Raw genomic sequence first — 24,515 nt, forward strand, 5'->3', positions numbered from 1 at the left:
TTTCCAGGGCTGCACTATTTTATTTGTAGATAGAATGCATGCGCCCTAAATTAAATTACACTACATTATTTTTTATGGTATTTATTGGTGAGGTTCCAGTACACAGGGATGCACTTCATTTTAAAAAAAATCAAAATAATAGTTCTTATTTATTTGGAAAGTCGATTTTTTTTTTTTAGAGCGCTTGGACAGCCAAAACATGTTCCTTTCTCTGCTGCTCGTCTGCTTTCCAGTTTAGGAAACTCTTACCACATCTCCCTATCAGGGTCTCTCTCAGTTTCTAGTGCTGCACTGTTCTGTTCGTGACAAGCCCCGTGTAAATGGCCAAATACAGTGTTAGTAGTCAACTGATACTGCCTCAATTGAGATAGATTATCTTCTGTTGCAGTTGGTGAGATAGCTTACAGATATAATAGTGTATATTTCATTTTAGTTAGCGAGAGCAAAGTGTGTGGGATTGAAAATGTTCTCCCAAGCACACCCACTGTTTGCCTCTTAGCTTTCAGAGCACATGTGTAGTTGTGGCTTGTTTTGAGGTGGTGATGCTGTTTACTTTGTTTTGAAATACAAGGGTTGTGTTTGATGCCTTCCCTGACCTGTGCCACCACCCCTTGGGCTGCCTGCCCTCCTACCGGGCCAGTCCCCCCCCCCCCCCCATTGCTCCTGCCGAGGGAGTAGTCACCGCTCTCCCTCCTTGTGCTACTCTCTGCCGTGCCAGGTCCCTCCCCCTCAGAGGTCCGCCACCTCTCAACCCCACCGAACCCTCCTGCATCCGTCCCCCCTCCACCATGTGGATCACAGCGTGACCACGTGGTGGACGCACACAGAGGGCATGCCACACTCACACTGGGACCACACCCAGCTCCCCTACCCCCACGGACCACCAAGGCTACACCTTGGATGAACTTCAAGCCCTTAACCCCAGATGCCAGGACAACAACAACTGTGCCAACAAGGCCGTCAACAACACCGCCAGAAAGATCCACTGTTTGCTGATCAACGCACCCTTACTCAGAAAAAACGCAACAGAAATCTGGTACACCATCACAACCCTCAGCCCAGAAGTGGTCTTAATCATTAAGATCTGGCTGAACCACTCATGCGCTGCAGACATAGCCACCCGCGACAGATACAAGTTCGCACACTGGAGTCGATCCAACAGACACTGCGGCGGCATCGCCATGATATACTTGGAGAACCTTGAATGCTTCACCGATTAACTCCACCACCTTCATGGAACACCTTAACTTCAAGCTCCGAACCAACAGCAAAACTACCATCAGAATCGCCCTCGGACGCCGCTTCGCCTTCTGTAACTCCATCCCTGACTTCATTGCCCCCCTCGCCATCAACTCGAATCTTTACATCTTCCTAGGAGACCTCAACTTCCACCTAGAGAACACTGAACGCGCCGACACAGCTGACCTCCTAGAAAGTATGGCCAGTCTTGGGCTCAAATAGCTGGTCACAGACCCCACCCACTCAGCAGGACACACACTCAACCCTATCTTCTCCGCAAGCAACAGAGTGAAATACACCCACGCCGAAGAACTCACCTGGGCCAACCACCACTGCGTCCACTTATTCACCTCTGAACCGCCGAGCACCCAACCGCCAGCCAGACACAGCGCAGCTGGGCAAAGGTATCAGAACAATGCTGGACCAATGCCCTCAACTCCTGACTACCCACCACCATCGGAGACACAGAACAAGTGGCGGACAACCTCGAGAACGGGCTCACGGCTAGCGCTGACGAAGTCGCACTGCAGAAACACACTACCCCCAAGAAACAAACACGGCACCCCAAACTGGTTCACGGAGGAACTCAAAACCCAGAAACAGGGATGCAGGCAGAAGGAAAGAAGATTGCACACCAGTAAGACCCCAGAGGACCGTAAACACTTCAAAGACGCCCTCAACCGATACCACCACCACCACCTGAAGGACACAAAGAAAACCGTCTTAGCCCCCCACGTCATGGACAGCGCCAGCAACAGCAAGGAACTCTTCAACATAGTCGAAGAGTTCACCAACCCCTCAGCAACAGGAAACATCACTCCCTCGCAAGCTTTCTGCAACACGCTTGCAGACTTTTTTCACAACACAATCAATACCATCTACCAAGATTTCGTACCCCAATCTCCCGCCGATGACCGCATCATGCTAACCGATGCACACCCATTCCAGCTAAACTCCTGGAACGTCCTCTCCGAGAAGGAAACCGCGTTCATCATGCGATCCATTACCTACAGAGCCCCAGCAGACCCCTGCGCTCACCATATCTTCAACCTTGGCAATCAACCCATCAGCAAAGAACTCGCCAAGGTCCTTAACTCTTCAATCACCACCGCCCACATCCCCCAGAAATGGAAGCACGCCGATGTGAAGCCACTGCTGAAGAAACCTTCTGCAGACACAGAGGAACCTAAGAACCACCAACCTATCTCCCTCCTCCCTTCCCAGCCAAGGTCATTGAGAAAGCCATCAATATCCAGCTCACCAGAAACTTGGAGAACCACAACCTTCAGGACCCCTCCCAGTCGGGCTTCAGGGTAAACCACAGCACAGAGACAGCCCTAGTCTCAGCCACGGATGACATCAGAACACTATTGGACCACGGAGAAACGGAAGCCATCATCCTTCTTAATCTCTCAGCAGCCTTCAACACCGTATCCCCCAGCACACTGATAAACAGACTCCTCCAGATCGGCATCCGAGGAGTAGCCCTCAAGTGGATCGCATCCTTCCTTACAGGTAGAACACAGAAGGTCATCATCCCGCCCTACTCCTCGCTCCCCAAGAACATCACCTGTGGTGTAATCCAAGGCTCATCCCTCAGCCCACCCCTCTATATCATATACGTGACACCTCTGACAAACATAGTCAAGAGCCAATGACCCAGAATCATCTGCTATGTGGACGACACCCAACTCATCCTCTCTCTGATCAATGACCACCAAGAACAAGTTCCAAAGATGCATCAAAGACGTGGCTGTCTGGATGAACAACAACTGCCTCAAATTCAATACTGACAAGACAGAAGTAATAATCTTTGAGAAAGGCAATGACACCCCGTGGAACAATGAATGGTAGCCACCTGAGCTGGGCCCAAACCCGCCGGACACACCCGCAACCTTGGCATTCTCCTCGACAGCCAGCTCTCTATGAAGAAGCAGGTCAACGCTGTCTCCTCTCCTTGCTTCCTCACCATCCGAATGCTCAGGAACATCTTCCGGTGGCTCCCACCCAACACCAGGCGAACAGTCATACAAGTTTTCGTCACCAGAAGGCTAGACTATGGCAACTCCCTCTGTCGGAACTACCACCCAACTCATGGCAAAACTCCAGATTATCCAGAATACTGCAGCCAGACTCATCCTCAGATGGATTCACATCACCCCTCACATCAGGAAACTCCAGTGACAATCAGTCACAAAGAGATGCCAGTTCTAGCTTCTCATCCATGCTTACAAGGCACTATACATCGAAGGACTAGCATACCGCAACACTCAAAGGAACTTCCACCAACCACTAGGAAACTCCACTCTGATTCCTTCTCCCTAGCTACCACACGTCGCATCCACTGGACGAACAGCGGAGGCCGCTCCTCCTTTCACCTTGCGGGTAAGACCTGAAATGACCTCCCTCTGCACCTCAGAGCCTCACCATCGCTCCAGCAGTCCAGGAAGGACCTCAAGACTTTAATGTTCAACCAATAGAAGAATTGGCAGTCTATACCTCCCCAGTGTCTTGAGACCCTCATTTGTGATGCAGCCACTCTCTACCTGATGCCTTTGCCTCGTGGATGGTGATGCTGAACTAATGTGAACATTCACATAACAAATATTCAATATTAACCACATGTATTGAGAGGAGAAATTGTGTAGTAAATAAAAAGTGGCACAAAAAGGGATTTGTTGTACAACATATTCAATGTAGTATGCCACAGAATATGCCATCACTTTGTCAGAGTATGTCTTTAGTATTGTTTCTGAAAATTCACCCATAACATTGCCACAGAATATTGCCACTTTTGTGTGCAGCAGAAAATGACAACTGTGTTATGCTTGACCATGTGCACCTTCTTTTGCGCCACCTGAAAGTGTCCACCACCATGTGCCACAGAATGTAGTCTTTATAATATGTACAAGATGATGACTGAGAAACGACTCTGATTTAACTGTCTTTAATGAAATGACAGCAAATCTGGGTGTTCGCTTTCTACCAGTTTTCTTCTACATCACCATCAGACTTCTGTAACAGCAACTTGAAGCTTTGTCGATATGTTGTACTTTATAGACTAAAAAAAAGTAAATGCACCAGTCATTCTGCACCACAGAGTGCACTCTAATTGTTTCAGAAGATACAGACTGAAGCATAGATTTTGATACCAGATAAGCGTCACCTGGCCTGTCTATTTCACAATTACCATGCTGATGCTTGATAAACTAATCTTATGGTTGCCAGTTTTACCCTTACTTCCCATTATTGCTGTAGTTTGAGTGTCTTTTCTAAACATTTTTTAAATGAGCTCTACCTTTCTGCACCCACTGAGTCTGGGTTATTCTAAACACTTTCTAACTTTTTATGAATACATATTTTTAAGTTTCTCTTGAAAAGTTCGTTTGAAAAACATTTTGACAAAACATTTTCTAAAATCTAGATTTCACATTGATTTAGTTACAGTGATAAAATGTTAAACCAGATGTCCTATTTCATACATCACGATATTCTGTATGACTCGTTGCACATGCATATCAGCAAGGAAGAATTCCGAAGTTGAAATGTTAATTCAGGTAGAAGTAGCTTAAGAGAAAAACAGACACAAACCATTTTTGTTCTAATTTCTGCTCCTTACTGTACGAGTTTACCAAACTTCAAAAGACTTCTGTAGAACCCTAAGAAAGTGTTGTGAGATGATTAAAGACAGAAGTCCTCTCAAATTGAGTGAATGCTACATCTTAAAACAAGGTACTCTTCAAATTTACCGGTGTAACGTAGTACCGCTTAGTTCAGACACACATACAATTAATTTTGCATTGTGTTTGAAGTAAATAAGGCAGTTAGTTTGTTCATATTGTAATGAAAATAGTTGTCAACAAAATTGTAAATCTCCTAGCTGTCGTCATTGTTTTTGCTTTCTTTCCCTTTTTACGTGTGCATTAGCCAGGACCTTTTGATTTCACTAAAATTATATACAATATACTCGTAGGGACTTTCAGCCTGCCCCCTTCATTCATTCATTAGTTTAGTGTTGTCATTCATATTTTTCTTTCACCCACTGCAGCATGAGGCAGTGGATCATCCCACTCAGCCATTTAGGTGACTTCCCAGAAAACATTACAAAGCAAAATGCAGGCAGCCAACACCAGACTTGTTGGCTTTCCCAGTGCTTGTTAGCAATGTATTAACATTTTTTCTGGAGCAAAGAAATAACATAATGATTGCTAGAATCAAGAGCTTAGCTACTGAAAGTACACAATACACCTTAGTGAACAAGTTTTATATTTATTTCTGCCCTAGTACATTTTGATCTTTATTCTGGTTTTTGTTTTAATATTGTATGATTTAGTCTGTTTTTTTCTCTCTTTTTATTACCATCAATTTCTTTTAATTCTTGCCAGGATTTTCAGAATCTGATAGATCAAGTAAGATAACGTATAAATGATTATGCTACCATAAATGTGCCCCCCTTTATTCTACAGTTCTATTAGTAGTGAAAAGAATGTGTTAGTACAATAATAGTTTCTCGAAGATGACATTGTGATGATATTGTACAGTGTTTAAAAGCAAGAGCCTAGGTGTCAAAGGCACGTAACACTTTAGTAAAGAAGTTTGCCAACTTATTTTTGCACTATATGATTTTTACTCTTTATTCTATTTTAGTCTAAAGTGGTGATCGCCTCTCTTAAACTTTTGCAATTAATTATATAGTGTCCCTATTGGTGATTTGCAAACAATTCCGTTGTAATCACATAAAATAGGCAGTTTGCCCTCAGGCTTACCCTCTAATGCTGAACGAGTGCCACATGACAATATGGGTATAACTATTCTTGCCTACAAATGTAGAGTAAGTGCTTCTCCATAAGAAATATGTTATTCGTTTATCTTTGACTCAGTACATTGCCTGACTTATACCAAGTTGAAACATACTTGAGAATAATTTCTTCTATGTTCTGCTGCTTTACTTACAGAGTGCTCTGTGTTATAAGTTTGTGAATAGGCATGATGGACAGCCTGCTGGATTCCAAGAAAATACATTTCTTAAGGATATAGCTAAAAGTTGCAGTTTATTTTTCTACATGCCGAAAATAATTTAGAAGAAATCTAGCATATTTGACATGATTTAGATTCAGTATGGCACAAAATGAAGTTTGAATGCGTGCATTTGTATCATATTGCGATCCATCGTGGCTATTCCCAAAAACTGGTTTGTTCATGTCCTCAGATATCCCTTACAACAGACCACTAGATTATAAATAAAATTATTTTAAGAAAACAATAAAATAAAGGTCAAAGTAAGGGCAGACATGGGAAAAAATTGTAAAACATTTGAACAAACGAGATTAGAGATATTTTTTTAGGTGCATTGGTGCCGAATTAAAGAAACTATTGTTTTACATGCCTCCTGATTGATAGAAACGTTATCTTTATTATTCTTATTGGAGGATGCAAAATATTGAAACCAAATCCTACATTTTACGACTATGTTTTTGTAAATTCATTACAGGTATGTCTTCTGAAGAACAGAGGGTGAAAATCTGACGAAGACTGTCAAGTGTAGACTGCCTCCTATGTGTAGAGATGAAAGGTTCCCGAAAATTATTGGTCGAGGGAATTTAAGAAATGGTGACTAAACTATTGAATAAACTTAGTGAACGTTTGGCTTTCGGAGCACATCAAAAATGAGAAATCGAGCACGTTATTGTGTACAGGCATTAGTCGCTCATTACATGTAACTCAGGCATTTGTCCTGAAACATTTCAGGCTCTGAATATTTACTTGGCCTGGAATCTGTGTTGTTCATACCTTGAGACCCCATTGTTACATTTTAGGCCGAAATAAAAACTCTAAATCTGTTTTGACTACGATCAGCATGGTTTTAATATTGCTAAACAGTCATTTTTGCCCCAGTTTGAGCATGATCGTGATACTATGGTGTAAGCGATTATTCTTGCGCTTCATAATCATTTAATGGGTACAACGCCTCAAGCCTGCTCTACTTTTTTGGGTTGTATATTTAATGTAGGATTAAAAGAAAGCACTACACAGCAACTTGGTCTGGCACATATTTTATTTGCAAAATTGCAGAGAAGGAGATGTAGTTTCAAAAGTCTATGACCCCATTGTCTACATAAATCACTCATCTTAAATAATTTTAATAGCACAGTTGTTGCAAAATAGTGTTTCTTGACATTTTAAGCTGCAGTTGCCTTCTTACAAGTGGCCATGACCTTGTAGGTCCAATGCGGAATACTCAAATGGGAAAATAGATTTGTTTGTGCTCTTATGAAGCCGGAAATAGGAACATGAAACGAAAAAAGGGCAAATAACTTTGAGGCATTTGTGTGTCCTTTTGCAAAGTGCGTAGTTTTCAAACTGCTTTCACTGCTTTTTTTCTATATCTCGATTGGGGTGCGCTGTAGGTCAAGCGTTGATTGAGCACCTAGGTGGAAATCAACATAATCTTCAGGCCATGATCCTGGGGTTTAGGTGGGTGAAAAACAAGCTTGACCAGCACCAGGTTTAAAAATTGCCTTTTTACAGGCCAGTGTTTTCTAACAAAGGAACACAATTCTCCAGACTCCTCATTTATATTCATTTTTAAAGTATTAACTACAAAATACAGTGACTAGGTCGCAACAACTGGCTTTGCATATTGCACAGAACCCAGTTAGTGAATGTAAATGCTGTGATGGCTGTCAGATGTTGTGACAGCCATTCTACTAATCTCATGAAGTGATACTGAATACTTCTTGCAGGCTGGGGTGAAGTTGTCCTTTGCTTGTTCTCACCCAGGCTTGCATATGGCTATGCATGTGACCTATAGCTTAAACCTAACTAGGAACATACATCACACTGAACAGGATAAACGTCATAGTAGGCAGTGCAAAGAAAGGTACGCAGGATGGCAGGAACATTGCATCAAGGGTGAGGGTTAATAGGGCTGAGAGAGAGATAGTTGAGGCGTCCAGAAACGACTGGGACAATAAGGGAGTCGCAGAGCTGCAGTCAAGGGCTTTGAACTGCAGAAAAGTGGGAACTCTTCAAGTCCAGTAGTCTAGCTTCTAACTGTGCCCAGCCATTGAGAGGAAGTGCAATTAGACGGTGCTGCTACAGAGTTTTAGAAATACTCACAAGAAGGCATAATGTCTATCTCTGAATTTAATGCTCGAACTTGGCGACTCATGGAATCTTTTACACTGTCACAGTGAACTCTACTGACCATATATTTTCTTAGTACAAAACTACATGCATTAGACTTTAGGATAAAAATCTTCATCAACATCTTCAGAGCCCTTCAGTTTTCCATTACAGGCATTAGCAAGACCTAGACTGAGCTGCTGCGGGAGGGGATTTGGAGTGGAGTGCACAAGTTGAACGTGAAGGTTACCTCTGTCATTCCAAAATGATTTATTTTACAGTTTTCTTTTATTGATTTTAAAGAACATAACTGGGTGTGAATGTAGAAAACATGTACACACTTAAGTGGGAACAGACCAACGATGCAGTCAGGGTGCTTCAAGTATTAATCTGACACTAATTAGATTGAGGACAACATTTACATTCCTTCCCTCTGCATTCCTTTTATAAAATCTTGTTTACAAGTATTTAGTTCTAAAACCTGAAATAAATCACTTTGTCAATTGCAAATCAAAAACTGGTAAAATTCAACCCAAGGCACACTCCAAACCCCTCCCCCCCCCAAAAAAAAGGCATAAGTGTAATTAAACAGAACTTACCATTCTTTAGTTTTGGTTAGCTATGCAACGGAAACAACTCCTGTCTTTTGAGTTGCCCTTCATCCGTGGAACTCTGTCCATTTGATAAAGAACCTCATCATGTCAATAGTGTGCTGTTGTACTCTGAGTTTGGAAGTTAGAGGAGAAGGCCCTGGCTGAAAGACATTGGTTGTGTATGACTGAAGCATCTGCAGTAAACAGTTTCTCTGAAGCTTGTGTATGTGACCAGTTATTGACTGGCCTCAACAGGGAGTCATTTTAAGATTTGAACTTGTGAACCTTAATCTATAATTAAGGATGACAGAGTGCTGTTAGGCAACACCATTTTAGTGTGTTGCTTTACTGTTTTCTAGTATAATGGCCTTTGATTGTTTTTAATGATACCCAGTCTGGTATTTCCTGTTCCAAAATCGATTTAACACCAATCCTTTTTTGGTTCACCAATGCATCTACAAGGAGAAATAATGTGATCCACGTGTGTTTCTTTACAATATGAAGCTCAGTACGCCAAAGACTGAGCAACCACGATTGCTCTAGTCCGATGCAAGCGGCTCAGTATGGTTTTGGGTCCCACGTGCAAGGATTTTTCCCCCTCCACGGAAACCCAGTTCAGTCACACCAATACCCCCCAAAAAATTATTTTTGATTTCCCAAAAAAACGCATAACGATCCTCAACTTCCGGTCTACAACTTCCATTAGCTTGGAAAAGCCAAGGAAAGAACAGTTATTGAATAACTGATCTCTCACTTAAACAGGAAGGCCTTCTAGCTATCAGGAGCTTGCCTTTATTACATAATACAGCAAAGAACCTGCGTCCTCTCTAAGTACTGGATGGTGGGCATTGCATGCTCGAAAAGGGTGACACCTGCCCAACTGCATTCATCAACCTAACTTCTGCCATCAACAGTTATAACAAACTAATAACATTCCTCGAACATTGCTGAACTGCAAAGGAAACATTCTAAATTGGTTCTCATCCTACATGAAAAACACTGTTGCAGGTAAAAATTGGAGGTGGGGGGGCACGTATCTGAACCTCCAGGTTTACAGTGTCAGGGTTCCAAAAGAACATACAGTGGTATCATACAAATGTGCACATACTACATGTAAGATGGACTCTGAAGGAGGGAAGGATGAACATATAATATTCGAAGCATGTGTGGCTGTAGATATACATACTCTGCATACTCCTGCCATCTAGTGCTTGGTCCGGATATGTGCAGGTTGTTTTTCTTCTAAGAAGTCTTTTGAGGCACAAGTATAGGGACTCCTCCTTCTCGGTAATACTGCGCATGGACATCGACTCCAATGTTAGATTGTTTTCTCTACGCCGTTTGGTTCAGACGTGTATGCTAATGCTCTGGTTCCAAACTGTTACAATACCCTTTCGACTCGCACTTACCCTCATCGGTATTGTTTTTTATCACACTCTCTTACTTTGTGTGTTGGAGATACTGCACCACTCCTCAGGTCGACATGCTTTGACTGCGGCCCATTAGGGCTTCGCCCTTCAGGGCCATCTTTGCCAGCCTTTCCCCCAGTTTCTCCGGAGATAGCCCTGCTGGTGACAGAACACACCCTTCAGGTTCTGTCCTCGCTGTCACGCAAAGTATCCCCAAACAGACTTACAACAAGTCTGTAACCTGTGTCTGTCCCCAGAACACAGGGAGGTGAATTGCGAGGCATGTCTTTCTTTCTGTCCAAGAAAACTTGAAGATCGGCAGGCATGTAGTCTCGAAATGCAGAGAAAATGAGTTGAAGAGACTCCCAACATCTTTGGCTAAGAAGAAATTGGTAAAGAGTCGGAACAACACCTGGAGGCATCTGCTGCAGAGGAAGAGGTGTTGTCCCCGAATGGTAGTTCAGTCTTCGATCTCAAATTCGGCCTGGCGGTACAAGACATAACACCGGCTAAACAGTCCATGAGTACGGCTCCCCCTCTGCCTCCACCCCGTGTTGAACATTCGAAAAACACATGGCCTCTTCTGTCCAAGAGGCCCTGGGCCCACCATTGCCATCTGGCAGTGGTTGGCACTGAGTAACTGTTTCGGAGGCCCCATCTCAAGCTCGGCTCTGAAACACCAGCCGAAGCCTTCAACATCGAGCACCTTGGCCAACTGTTGGTGCTGCGCTGATAGTCGACAACCATCCCATCGACTGACTGGAATTTCAGCACTGAAACAAAAATATGCTCAGACCCAAAAATGTTGAAGCTGGCTCTGAAACTTAATTCTAGCAAGATAGTTGAGCGCATCCTCCACAGACTTGTGGAGAAATTGGATGCTCGCCCAAAACAAATACATATTCAGCATCATAATGGCCCATTTCTTGCAAAGACTGCAGCCCCCACTCCTCTACCACCTAAGAGACAGTTGTCCTTCCAGGAGGCTCTAGATGCTCAAACACCACCGAAACAAAGGAAGAGATCAGACAAGGTGAACAGTCCTTTGTCTCTTCCACCGCCCCTGCCACCACCATCACTTTCATTGTCTTCACCACATTCACTTGGAGATGCCTTAGATATTTCACCTGAGGGATCCCCTCAACCTTATACAGGTGGTCACGGCACAGGGCATGACACTTTGTGATACCACCACACACTGAACTTTGGGACACTATGAGGTAGACACTCTAGGTGACACAGATCCAGACTTATCCCACACCTGTCCCTCCCCTCCTGACAATTCTACAGCTTATCAGTAGCTTATTGCTAGCACTGGCCTCCAGCATTTCATGATGTGCCACTACACAAAGAGCCTCAAGAGGAGAATTTCCTCTTTGAGAAGATTTACTGTTGTTGGAGCGCCAAACTTATAACTCTGCACTGGTGGAATAACAGCATGTTGAAGGGGCAGCCTTTTCTTGACTTTGTTCACCACATAACTCTCACAACAGACACCTTACTCACAGGATGGGGTGGACATTTGAAGGTCTCCATATCAACTTCCTTGAGAATCCAGCTGTTCTCCTAGCCATGAAAGACATCCTTCCTCACCTCATACACCAGGTTGTCCTAATCTGGACAGACAACATGACATCCATGTGCTATCTACAAAAACCTGGAGGCGGGGCGGGCACAGTCTCTGCAGCCTTCACAACTCTCTCAGACCATTTGTAAATGGGCATTGCGTCACAAAGTTCATCTGCTAGCACAATATCTCCCTGGCGTGGATGACGACTTAACACACCAGCTCAGCAGAAAGCAACAGCAAGTCCACAAATGGGAACTCCACCCACAAGTCTTCCTCCCATACCTCCAGAGATGGGGGGGGGGGGTCCCCCAGATGGACCTTTTTGCAGCCGCAGAAAAGGCAATACATCCAAACTTCATCTCAAGGTTCCCAAATCCACTATCCAAGAGCAATGCACTATGGGTGAGTTGGTCAGGGATATTTGGTTATGCCTTTTCTCCTCTCCTTCCATTTTTGGCTTGGAAGCTCAGACATCTATCACAATGATCTTAGTAGTTCTTACCTGGGCTCATCAACTATGGCTCACAGTACTACTAAACCTGTCGGTAGTTTCTCCATGAGAAACTCCCCAACAGGTCGGACCATCTCACTCAGAACCATGGAGAAATCGGGCACCCTGGTCCCAAGACTCAGCTTAGCGATTTGGCTCCTGAGGTCATAGAGATTGGTTACCTTAATTTGCCCCCAGAATGTATGAAAATTCTTAAAGAAGCCCGTAGCCCTACCACTAGAGCTTGCCATGCAGCAAAATAGAAAAGATTTACCTACTATTGTCATTTAAAACACATTGATCCTATCAAAGCTAATGTGCAAGACCTTGTCTGCTACTTGATTCATTTACAAAAGGCTGGGTTAGCGTTCACATCTATAAGATTACATCCGACTGCAATGGCTGCCTATCTACAGAATAGACAACACATATCTTTATTCAGAATACCAGTTATTAAAGCCTTCATGAAGGGGCTGAAAAGAATTCTTCCACCACAGGTTCCACCTGCACCCTCATGGAACCTTAACATCATTCTCATACAACTTAGGGGCTCTCCATTTGAACCCCTACCCACATGCCCCCATCAGTTCCTTTCTTGGAAAGTGACATTTGTAGTCGCTATCACTTCGCTCAGATGAGATGGCGAGCTCCAGAATTTAATCTTGAAAGAACCTTTCTCCAACTGCAGAGAGACAAGGTTGTTCTTTGCACCAACCCTACATTTCTCCCTAAAGCGGTTTCTCATTTTCACCTCAACCAATCAATTGAGTTACCAGTCTTTTTCCATACAAACAGATTCTGTTGCAGAGAGAGCCCTCCATACGTTAGCTGGTAAAAGAGCCCTTAGGTTCTACATTGATAGGCCTGAATTTCAGAAAAAAACAAGCTACTTTTTTGTTGCTTTTTCACATCCTCATGAAGAGAACCCTATATCCAAATTAGGCATAGCCAAGATGGATAGTATAAGGCATTCGAGCATGTTATGCTAAAGCCAAAAGAACTTTACCTTCTCCTCTTAGAGCACACTGTACTAGGATAAAGGGAGCATCCATGGCCCTTCTAGGAAACATTCCAGTAGCTGAGATATGTAAGGCAACTACATGGTCCACACCACACACCTTCACCAAACATTATTGTGTGGATGTTTTAGCATGCCAACAAGCCAACGTAGGTCGGGCAGTTTTATGTACACTTTCTCAAACAACTGCAACAACTACAGGTTAGCCACCGCTTCTGCTGACGGGAACTGCTTTTGCAGTCTGCATATTATGTGCGTCTACAGCTACACATGCCTCAAACTGAATATTTTACTTACCCTGTAAGCATCGGTTCACAACATGTAGTGCCCTAGATACATGCTGCCCTCCTCCCCGTACACATGTGATTGTTGCTGTTTCTCACTCTTTCACATGGACATCTAATTTCTTATCCTTATTCTAGACTCCATTCTCAACCGCCTGTGGGAAAGCAGTCTAACAATGGAGTCGATGCCCATGCGCAGCATCACCAAGAAGGAGGAGTCACTCTACCTCGTGACACGAAAGACTTCTTTGAAAAAAAGCATCCTGCACACATTCTGACCCAACATTAGATGGCTGGAGTATGCAGAGCATGTGAATCTACAGCACTTCATGCCTCGAACAGATGCTTACAAGGTAAGTAACATATTCCTTCAGCCCCCTTATCCTTATTAGACATAGATTTACTTATTGCAAGGGAGGGGAGTCCCAATTTTAAGTCCAGAACAAGGCGGCTTCATTATATGGCATGTTTAAAGCTTACCAAGCAAGGGGTTGGCCGCATGCTAAATCTGCCTGGAATAGAATGACCAAAAGGTAAAAGCATTAGACTGTGGTGGCCTTTAGGGTGACAGTAGCTGAAAAAGGAAGCCTTGGAAGCCACAGCTGCATGAGTAATGTGTGTGCCTGAATCTGGTTGTATTGGTGCTCATCGCAGGCAATAACCAATGGACCCATCGAGCTAGGCTGGGGTTATCGGGTTGTAGCCTGCATAAAGAGTCTCCTGAAGGAAATGAGCAATTGGGTATTGGAGGGTAGTATGAGGGAGCTTGTGTGCTTATGTATTCTTTGAGGCAGCTAGTGACACAGACTTATGGGTGTTTAGGGAAGTAAGAGTACACAATGGAGAAGCAATCGGCACTGCTCTTTTGGCGATGGAGTCAACTCAATTAGGAGTTTAGGAAGGCTTGTGGATGGATAAGACCTTGACATCTGTCTGATAAAATCAGACAAAGGACAACAGACAGCTTAGTGGAGAGTTGCTTAAGAAAGATGTCAGGTTAGTTATGCCAAGCTGAAAGGCCTAGGAGGACTGAGTGGCGTCCCATAGAGAGTTTTAATGGGGATGAAGTAGACAGGAGAGAAGAGTGCCTTTCCATGAGTTTACAAACAAGAGGGGCTTTGTCTAAGGGAAGTGAATTAGTGGGGGGTATGACCTGTGAAAACAACTTAGCAGAAAATTTGATGGTTCAATAGGAAAAACGCTTTTGAAAAGGGAGGGGAGGATATTGGCTAGGTCAAGAGAAAAGGCATGTAGGGGATCCAAGTGTACTTCCATGCACCAATGTACCCATGCAGTCCACCTTAAGAGGTAAAGTTTCCTGGTTCCTGGGGTGCATGAGTCTTCCAGGAAGTTGTTTGAGATGAGAGGCAAACCAGTCTACGTCGAACAGACCCCAGAGTGAGTAGAGAAATCTGGTGATCTAACATCCTGTCACTGAAGTATCAACTTTTTTTTAAGGAAACCCACTCTACCATGAAATTAGAGTTGCTTGGAAGGTATTTGCTTTGACTGAGATGTTCCTTTCTAGACATGCATTCCAGAGATTCAGGGATGCCAAAGTTTTGGATCTTGTTCCACCCAGTTTGTAACCCTAATGAAACACAGAAATGCTTTCCATCTGAGAAAGTGCACACCAGAGGGATGTATGGAAAAATGGCAAAGGAAACTCTTGATGGAAAAGATGCCAACTAATAATTCCTGAGAATTACTACTAAGGGAGGACTGCTCTGAGCACCAAGGACCATTGTTAGAGAGGCCCTCCTGTTGATGTTGCTCGCATTTGGTTCAATAGTGAGTGCTGGAGTAAAGCAGAAGATTACTTTGTTGTTCCAGGCTTTCATGTTTGTCAGCCACAACTGTTGTTCTGTACTAGAATCCCTGTTTTGGGAGATCTGAGCAAAAAACAAAGGCCTGAGTGGAGACGGATGTGTGTTCCAGCTATGTCGGTCTCTGTAATGCAGAGGGACACAGAAAATCATTTGAATGGAGGAGTCGAGGAGGCCTACCAGACTGGCCAAATGTTTGAGAGACAAAAAGGTACTGTACAGAGCTTGATGGATTTCCTTTTGAATGAGTCAAAGCTTGTTCTTTTGTAGCTTTAAAAGACGTGAGCATGTGTTTCATGTTTGCCGATTGGGTGGGGGGTGAAAACAGATTTCTACTAATTTACGAATTTCTTGAAATGTACTAAGAATCATAGCGAATCGAGGTTGATGGTGAGGGAGAGGTAGTGGTGAAGAGTCTCCCAGCATTTGACCATCAAGAGAATGTGTTCTAGGTAAATGATTAGACATACACCTTCCGTGTCCCCTGGAAACAGACACCGATCCTAACGAGCTTGGCGAAACACCAAGTGGTGGAGAAGACGCCAAAGGGGAGGCACTGGAATTGTCAGAGGTGGTCTTCAGCAACAAGACAACCCCCTGGGACTCCACGTGGTGGCTGTCGGAGCTAGGGCCAACACTCACAGACCACGCAAGAAATCTAGGTGTCCTCCTATACGACAAGCTCAAAAGGACAGCTCAAGTCAATGCACCTCCTGCTTACTCACGCTACGCATGCCCCAAAAGATTTTCTCGGAAGACCAGACTGGGTGTCACACGTACTCATTGCCAGAAGGCTGGAATACCGCAACACCCTCTACACTGTAATCTCCAAACAACTCCTACACAGTGCCAGACTATCCAGAGCACTGCTGCAAGACTCATACTCGACCTCCCATGGCGCACCCACATCACACCACACATCAGGAAGCTTTACTGGATTCCATTCTCAAGCACAGCCAATTCGAACCTCTCATGCACACATACAAAGCCTTACACAACACAGGACCAGAATACCTGAACAGCTGCATACACTATCACCAACCCTCCAGACACCTACCTCTGCATTACTCTTGGTTGCACACACTCCCGGCTGCACACACTCCCGGCATCAGCAATTCCTAACAGGCTAGTGACCAATTTTACCAATTCACATTGGCATACTGGAACACCCTTATAATTCCCTAGTATATGGTACTGAGGTACCCAGGGTATTGGGGTTCCAGGAGATCCCTATGGGCTGCAGCATTTCTTTTGCCATCCATAGGGAGATCTGACAATTCTTACACAGGCCTGCTAGTGCAGCCTGAGTGAAATAACGTCCACGTTATTTCACAGCCATTTACCACTGCACTTAAGTAACTTATAAGTCACCTATATGTCTAACCTTCACCTGGTGAAGGTTGGGTGCAAAGTTGCTTAGTGTGTGGGCACCCTGGCACTAGCCAAGGTGCCCCCACATCGTTCAGGGCAAACACCATTACACGTGTGCACTGTACATAGGTCACTACCTATGTACAGCGTCACAATGGTAACTCCGAACATGGCCATATAACATGTCTAAGATCATAGAATTGACACCCCAATGCCATTCTGGCATTGGGGGGGACAATTCCATGACCCCCCGGGTCTCTACCACAGAACCCGGGTACTGCCAAACTGCCTTTCCGGGGTTTCCACTGCTGCTGCTGCCAACCCCTCAGACAGGTTTCTGCCCTCCTGGGGTCCAGGCAGCCCTGGCCCAGGAAGGCAGAACAAAGGACTTCCTCTGAGAGAGGGTGTTACACCCTCTCCCTTTGGAAATAGGTGTCAGGGCTGGGGAGGAGTAGCCTCCCCCAGCCTCTGGAAATGCTTTGATGGGCACAGATGGTGCCCATCTCTGCATAAGCCAGTCTACACCGGTTCAGGGATCCCCCAGCCCTGCTCTGGCGCGAAACAGGACAAAGGAAAGGGGAGTGACCACTCCCCTGACCTGCACCTCCCAGGGGAGGTGCCCAGAGCTCCTCCAGTGTGCCCCAGACCTCTGCCATCTTGGAAACAGAGGTGTTGCTGGCACACTGGACTGCTCTGAGTGGCCAGTGCCAGCGGGTATCGTCGGAGACTCCTTCTGATAGGCTCTTACCTCTCTTAGTAGCCAATCCTCCTTCCTAGGTAGCCAAACCTCCTTTTCTGGCTATTTAGGGTCTCTGCTTTGGGAATCTCACCAGATAACGAATGCAAGAGCTCACCAGAGTTCCTCTGTATCTCCCTCTTCACCTTCTGCCAAAGGATCGACCGCTGACTGCTCAGGACGCCTGCAAAACCGCAACAAAGTAGCAAAGACGACTACTAGCAACCTTGTATCGCTCATCCTGCCGGCTTTCTCGACTGTTTCCAGGTGGTGCATGCTCTGGGGGTAGCCTGCCTCCTTTCTGCACCAGGAGCTATGAAGAAATCTCCAGTGGGTCGACAGAATCTTCCCCCTGCAATCGCAGGCAACAAAAGACTGCATCACCGGTCCTCTGGGTCCCCTCTCAGCACGACGAGCGTGGTCCCTGGAACTCAGCAACTCTGTCCAAGTGACTCCCACAGTCCAGTGACTCTTCAGTCCAAGTTTGGTGGAGGTAAGTCCTTGCCTCCCCACGCTAGACTGCATTGCTGGGTACCGCGTGATTTGCAGCTGCTCCGGCTCCTGTGCACTCTTCCAGGATTTCCTTTGTGCACAGCCAAGCCTGGGTCCCCGACACTCTAACCTGCAGTGCACAACCTTCTGAGTTGTCCTCCGGCGTCGTGGGACTCCCTTTTGTGACTTCGGGTGGACTCCGGTTCACTTTTCTTCTAAGTGCCTGTTCAGGTACTTCTGCGGGTGCTGCCTGCTTGTGAGGGCTCCCTGACTACCGGGCGCCCCCTCTGTCTCCTCATCCAAGTGGCGACATCCTGGTCCCTCCTGGGCCACAGCAGCATCCAAAAACCCTAACCGCGACCCTTGCAGCTAGCTAGGCTTGTTTGTGGTCTTTCTGCGTGGGAACACCTCTGCAAGCTTCTTCACGACGTGGGACATCCATCCTCCAAAGGGGGAAGTTCCTAGTCATCTTCGTTCTTGCAGAACACCAAGCTTCTTCCAACAGGTGGCAGCTTCCTTGCACCCTCAGCTGGCATTTCCTGGGCTCCTGCCCACTCTCGACACTGTCGCGACTCTTGGACTTGGTCCCCTTGTCTTACAGGTACTCAGGTCCGGAAATCCACTGTTATTGCATTGCTGGTGTTTGTTTTCCTTGCAGAATCCCCCTATCACGACTTCTGTGCTCTCTGGGGGTAGTAGGTGCACTTTACACCTACCTTTCAGGATCTTGGGGTGGGCTATTTTTCTAACCCTCACTGTTTTCTTACAGTCCCAGCGACCCTATACAAGCTCACATAGGTTTGGGGTCCATTCGTGGTTCGCATTCCACTTTTGGAGTATATGGTTTGTGTTGCCCCTATACCTATGTGCTCCTATTGCAATTTACTGTAACTTTACATTGCTTGCATTACTTCCTTTTGCTATTACCTGCATAATTTTGGTTTGTGTACATATATCTTGTGTATATAACTTATCCTCATACTGAGGGTACTCACTGAGATACTTTTGGCATATTGTCATAAAAATAAAGTACCTTTATTTTTAGTATATCTGTGTATTGTGTTTTCTTATGATATTGTGCATATGACACCAGTGGTATAGTAGGAGCTTTACATGTCTCCTAGTTTAGCCTAAGCTGCTTTGCCATAGCTACCTTCTATCAGCCTAAGCTGCTAGAAACACCTCTTCTACACTAATAAGGGATAACTGGACCTGGCACAAGGTGTACGTACCTCTGGTACCCACTACAAGTCAGGCCAGCCTTCTACACCCATGTAAGTCAACGAATACTGCATCACTGTGTACATGCTTGAAAGGCTGGGCTGGAGAAGGCTGGACACGTTTTCACATTATTTTTATTTATTTATTTATTTTCTGCATGCATGTCCAGCTTCATTTGTTGGTTCCTCATGCAGTTAAAATGTACAAACATTGTGATGTACACACTCCGAACATAGTTATGTGCATGGTACTTAAAAAAAAAAAAAAATCTATCCCTTTGTTTAATGCTAGATTTTGATTAGATTGTCTTAGATATTCATAATTTACTTGTTCAAAGTTGTTTTGTTTGAATGACTGACGTTTGAAATTAAAGTAAGAATGGGTGTTTTTATAGTAGCCCTAACCTATGAATAGATAAAGTGGTGAGCAGAAATTATATTTACATTTGTGTGGTAAATCATCTTTCCCCGGACTACACAATGACACTAGAATAATGGATTTTTGGTCTTCAGATGAACTTTGGGTTTGCATTTGTCTCCTTGCTGTATTTTGAGTGTCCGAAAGGAGATATTTTTGAACATTAAAGGTGATTTATTTTAACTAGCAAAGCACGGATTTATGAAGCCCACATTAGTTGGATTTCCAGCATCAAATAAGTATGATTTACCTTTAATTCTGCACTTTGAGGCCGCCATGATAGCCAATTTACTACACCAAAGACTCCTAAAAATGGTACATTTTTCTGCAAATATGCAGGATGTCAGTGGTGCAATTTTTTTCAGTTTGTCCAACAAACTACTGACCATGAGTCACAAATTCGAAATATGTAATGTGATCATAAATGAGTGACATCTTTCTACCCAAAGCAGTGTGAGCTATTTGTAGTCCATTGGTGTAGGTGTCATTTGGGATGCCTCTGGTAAAGAGTTTTTATTTAATTGAATTCTAAACTGTCGTGAGCTTACTTAGCTATACACAGGCATGTTATTTTAGCTTAGGCCTGCAGCTTGGGCCCTTTCACTCTGAGACATGCATTTTTTTTATTTTAACAAAAGCTTCATTTTAGTGGAGGTATTTTTATTATTTTATCAACTTTTCCTTTCGCACAGAATTCTGTTATTTTTTTTCTCTGCACAATATTTTCATTATGTGCTTCATTCAAGGCTGAACGTGATAATTTACAAGTTATTGCCGGCACGAAGCGTTCATCATGTCCTCAACTCTCATACACAGAAATATACGTTTTGTCAGGTCAGTTTCTCAGAACACCAGGTGTTTAATTATAAATCACCTCACAGTCCTCTACACGATGAAGGGGAATTCCAGCCAGTTGCCATCATATGCTGCACGTCGCCTCCACAGTTTCTGCTGAGACCTGATGCCTCCTCTCAGGATTCTCAGTAGACCAACAGATCTCTTCTTTACCTACAATCAGAGGTATGGGGGATGGGTTTCTTCCGGGGAGGTCTGATGGGCAGATTAGCGCTTACACTGCCATGATCTTGTATAGAATCTTAGCAGTACAGGTAGGGATTTTAGAACCATTGTTGTGACGGTATGGTGAGACTTTCCTGTGTTTCACTTTCCTTGTCCACTGCCTTGCTTTTATTATGTTTTATCATCCCAATACATGCCTTTCTACATAGAATGTTGTTGATTTGATACAACTTATTGAACCTAGTCCCACTTCTGTTTTGCCTTTGTATGTGTGAGACATATATGACTGAGAAAAAGGAGTAAGATCTGTTCCCCCACGAGTTCCTTGAGAAAGCCAGATGTCATGCGCAGGGCTGCCACAAATCACCCTTACTCTCTGGTACTGGTGAGGTGCTGCTAGCTGGCCGTAAGGGTAAGGCTGGCAGCTGTCACACGGCTTAGAATCAGACTCATTCCCCCGTGCTCGGTGGTGCTGCTGCTGCCCAAATCCAGCAGTCTTTACGCCATGGCACCTCCAACATTGGTTAGGCACTGAATTACGGATCTTCCAAGGATCTCCGTCTCACTACATGCTAAAGACATCCTATTTACCTTTTACGGAGACATCTGTGTTATTAGAGATAGCCTCCTCAGCTAAGATAGGTGGCACCTATTTTTCACTGAAGGCTGTTAAAGTTTGAACAACTGCACAAAATGCTAGACTAGGTCCTTTGAGTAATGAAGGTCCTACATGGCCTCAGCTGGCCACATATACACCACACCCTAATGCTAATACCATGGGGGTAGCAGAAGTGTGTCACCTGTGTAATGATTTAGTTCAAGTATATAGACACTTAATACAATTTGTAATGCAAACATTAAATACTTCCCCAGCAAGGACTGCTCAAGCGCAGCCACATATGGTCACAGCAGGCATTAATCCTGCAACAGTGCATTCAATCTTGGGTAAGATACCCACCAAACGTGAAGAAATTCAGTTTTGATTAGCACAAAAAATAAGCGCTTTGGAAGCAGTGTTTCCCTATATGGGAACCAAGATAATCAAGAATTCTGACAATGTGCGTGCCATTCAGGATGGTTCCCTCAGTGGATACCTGCGCCACAAGGGGTGCTTCCCCGGCCCTCGATTTGGGGATGCAATTAATGGGCAACTTTGCCACAGTATCTTCAATCTTAATCAACCTTAAAGGGGAAGCAGTAGCACTGACAGTCTGTATGCTGCTCCGGGATATTCCTGTGCAGGATCAGGAGTGCAAGCTGTTAAAGATTATCGCTGAGACCTATTCTAGTATAGTTTGGGAGCCAGACCAAGTAAACCACAAGGCAAATCCAATAAGGATTCTACCAAGCAAGCAATGGAGGGTTCTGAAAAACACTGGGTTAAACAAAAACAAAATAAAGATAATGTAAAACAGATATGAGAATCTCCACGTCTGGAGGCCTCTGAAAAATGATACAATTTAAGAAATAAAGATAGTTTGAAAACTCTCGATTGACATCAATATATTGTAACAAATCTCACCAGATAAATTGAGAGAGGTGGGAGTTTCAAACAACAAAACAAATATGTGAAATCGAGAGAAGATTCACAACATTCATCTGAACCGTCCATAAAAAAGGAAGAGAAACCTCCCCAGCAGAAACAACAACTTAAAAACAAAAAGGTGGCAGCTATTTCAGACAATAATGCCACGCATGTTAAGAGCCTTCATGTAGAACAGGAAGTGGACACTTACTCTGTTAGACAGCACTGCAGAGGTCACAATAATTCCCCTGAATCTTTAAGAGCTTCTGGATGTGACAGCAACTAAAAGCTATTTAGAAGTCGAAACTGCAGATGCTCAAGTCTTCCCCTCCAGCTCCCCCCCCCCCCCCCCCAATCAGAGTTTACAAGTTGAAATTGCAACCCGTAAAGGAGACTTTGAGTGTACTCTGGGGAGAAAATTATGTTGTGCTATGATATCCTATTGCCAGAAACAGATTGGCCACCAGAATTTGCCTGCAATCTTCCATTTGGGGAAGAAGTTATTATGCCTTCTTTCTCCTCTTGTTCCTAGGGAATTGGGGGAAGCGTACGCAGTAGATTGGGCATTGGCCAAGCCCCTGCGCTGTATCAGTCATTTGGAATCGGACAGAGGCTGTTCCTACCACATAATTCCTATTAGATCACTGCAGCCTCAACCTCAGTATCCCAATAAACATGAGGCTTAAAGCACCAGTGAGAGAAATGCTCTCACACCTGAAGTACCAGGGTGTAATTCAGCCCTGCGTCTCACCAAAAACAACCTCTTGTTTCCTGTAGCTAAGCCGGGCCATTCTTATAGAATAATCTTAGATTACATATGCTTAAATAGTTATACACGCGCATTTTCTATACAAAATGCTCACAGCACTTCTCAACAGTTTTTAGTGCACAAAAAATACAAAATGACCTTGGACATCTCCAATGGGTTTTTCTGCCACAATATAGTGCCTGAAAGCAGGGATTTAACATCCTTCAGCGTATTAGGCTCACAAAGGAAATCTTCACGACTCCCACCAGGGTATAAAAACAGCCCTGGACTGTTCACAGCACGTATAACTCCCATTTTACACGTCATTGACCCTGAGGCATTGTCCTATGTCAACGACATTTACTTCACGGACCTAATCAAACACCAAAGGAGTGGTGGGTTTTACAGGATTTGGCTGCAAATCTAATATCCAGAAAACATTGCCTTCCTCTGTGCCCTGTTAATGGTATATAATTTATCTGATGAAGAAAAGCACCAATGTCCCAGATGCTAAAGCACTACATCCACGTTGGATGCCAATGGACAAAGACTCTGACTTCCACTGATGTAGATTGTTTTTGACCCAAAACGTCAGACTCAAGAATTCCTTCAATATGAGCTTGAAAACCCAGCACCAATAAATATCATGCCTCATGATCAATATCAAACATTAATTTATACTGATGGTTCAGCACATCCGGCGGTAGGCACAAAACAGTACTCCGCAGCCTGTGCGGTTGTGAGTGGTGTCATGAAGGATGGCAAATTCCTTCCTCAAAACACTTACAAGCAGATCCTAGGGGACTGCACTGCACAGTTGGCAGAGCTTAAGGCTCTGTCATTGGCACTGGAATGTACTTATCTGGAACAGCTAACACTAATACTGTGTGATTTGTACTATTGTGTCCCGTCCTTTAATTAATATCTGCATTACTGGTAGTAAAATGGGTTCAGAGATTCAAAAGGGGAACACCATCAAACACAGATTATTGTGGGGGGAGGTAGCAGATCTGAAAGAAATGCTACCCAATGCCCTTGTATTTTTTTACACTGAGTTATTAATGTGTAGGAATACATGTGGCAGGCAATTCTGTGGCTGATGAAGCAGCCAAATCAGCAGAAACCACGACTTCTGTTGCTGCTATTACTCATTTCAAAATGAGGTTGGATGATGAAACTGTCTGGTGTGAAAGCCTCAGCAGACAGCAAGCCCTTACCAAAGGCGTATCCCGTCAAATATTCCTCCCACGTAAGTGCACAGGATGTTGCCTTTGTAGCAGTACCAGAGGTGGGTGATCGTGTGATCTCCAACCAGGATCAGAGACCAGAGTTAATAAAAGCGGTGCATGAGGGAGTTGCTTCTGCCCATGGAGATGTGGTAGCTACTATTTCCTTATTGTAAAAACGTTACTGGTGGACAGGTATCTATAA

General features: G+C 44.3%; 1 protein-coding gene across 10 annotated transcripts in view; it reads left to right on the forward strand.

Moving 5' to 3' along the window:
- Positions 1 to 24,515, forward strand: part of CUEDC1 (CUE domain containing 1) — a 383,678-nt gene that overhangs the window by 189,575 nt on the left and 169,588 nt on the right. For 2 of the 10 annotated variants that reach the window (XM_069226611.1, XM_069226619.1), the window contains one exon: positions 6,731 to 6,849. The exons of the other annotated variants lie outside the window; for them this stretch is intronic. The gene's annotated coding sequence lies outside the window, so the exon portion shown is untranslated. The remainder of the gene's footprint in view (positions 1 to 6,730; positions 6,850 to 24,515) is intronic. 10 annotated transcript variants of the gene reach the window in all.

Source organism: Pleurodeles waltl, chromosome 3_2 (genome assembly GCF_031143425.1).
Source record: "Pleurodeles waltl isolate 20211129_DDA chromosome 3_2, aPleWal1.hap1.20221129, whole genome shotgun sequence".
Lineage (NCBI taxonomy): Eukaryota > Metazoa > Chordata > Amphibia > Caudata > Salamandridae > Pleurodeles > Pleurodeles waltl.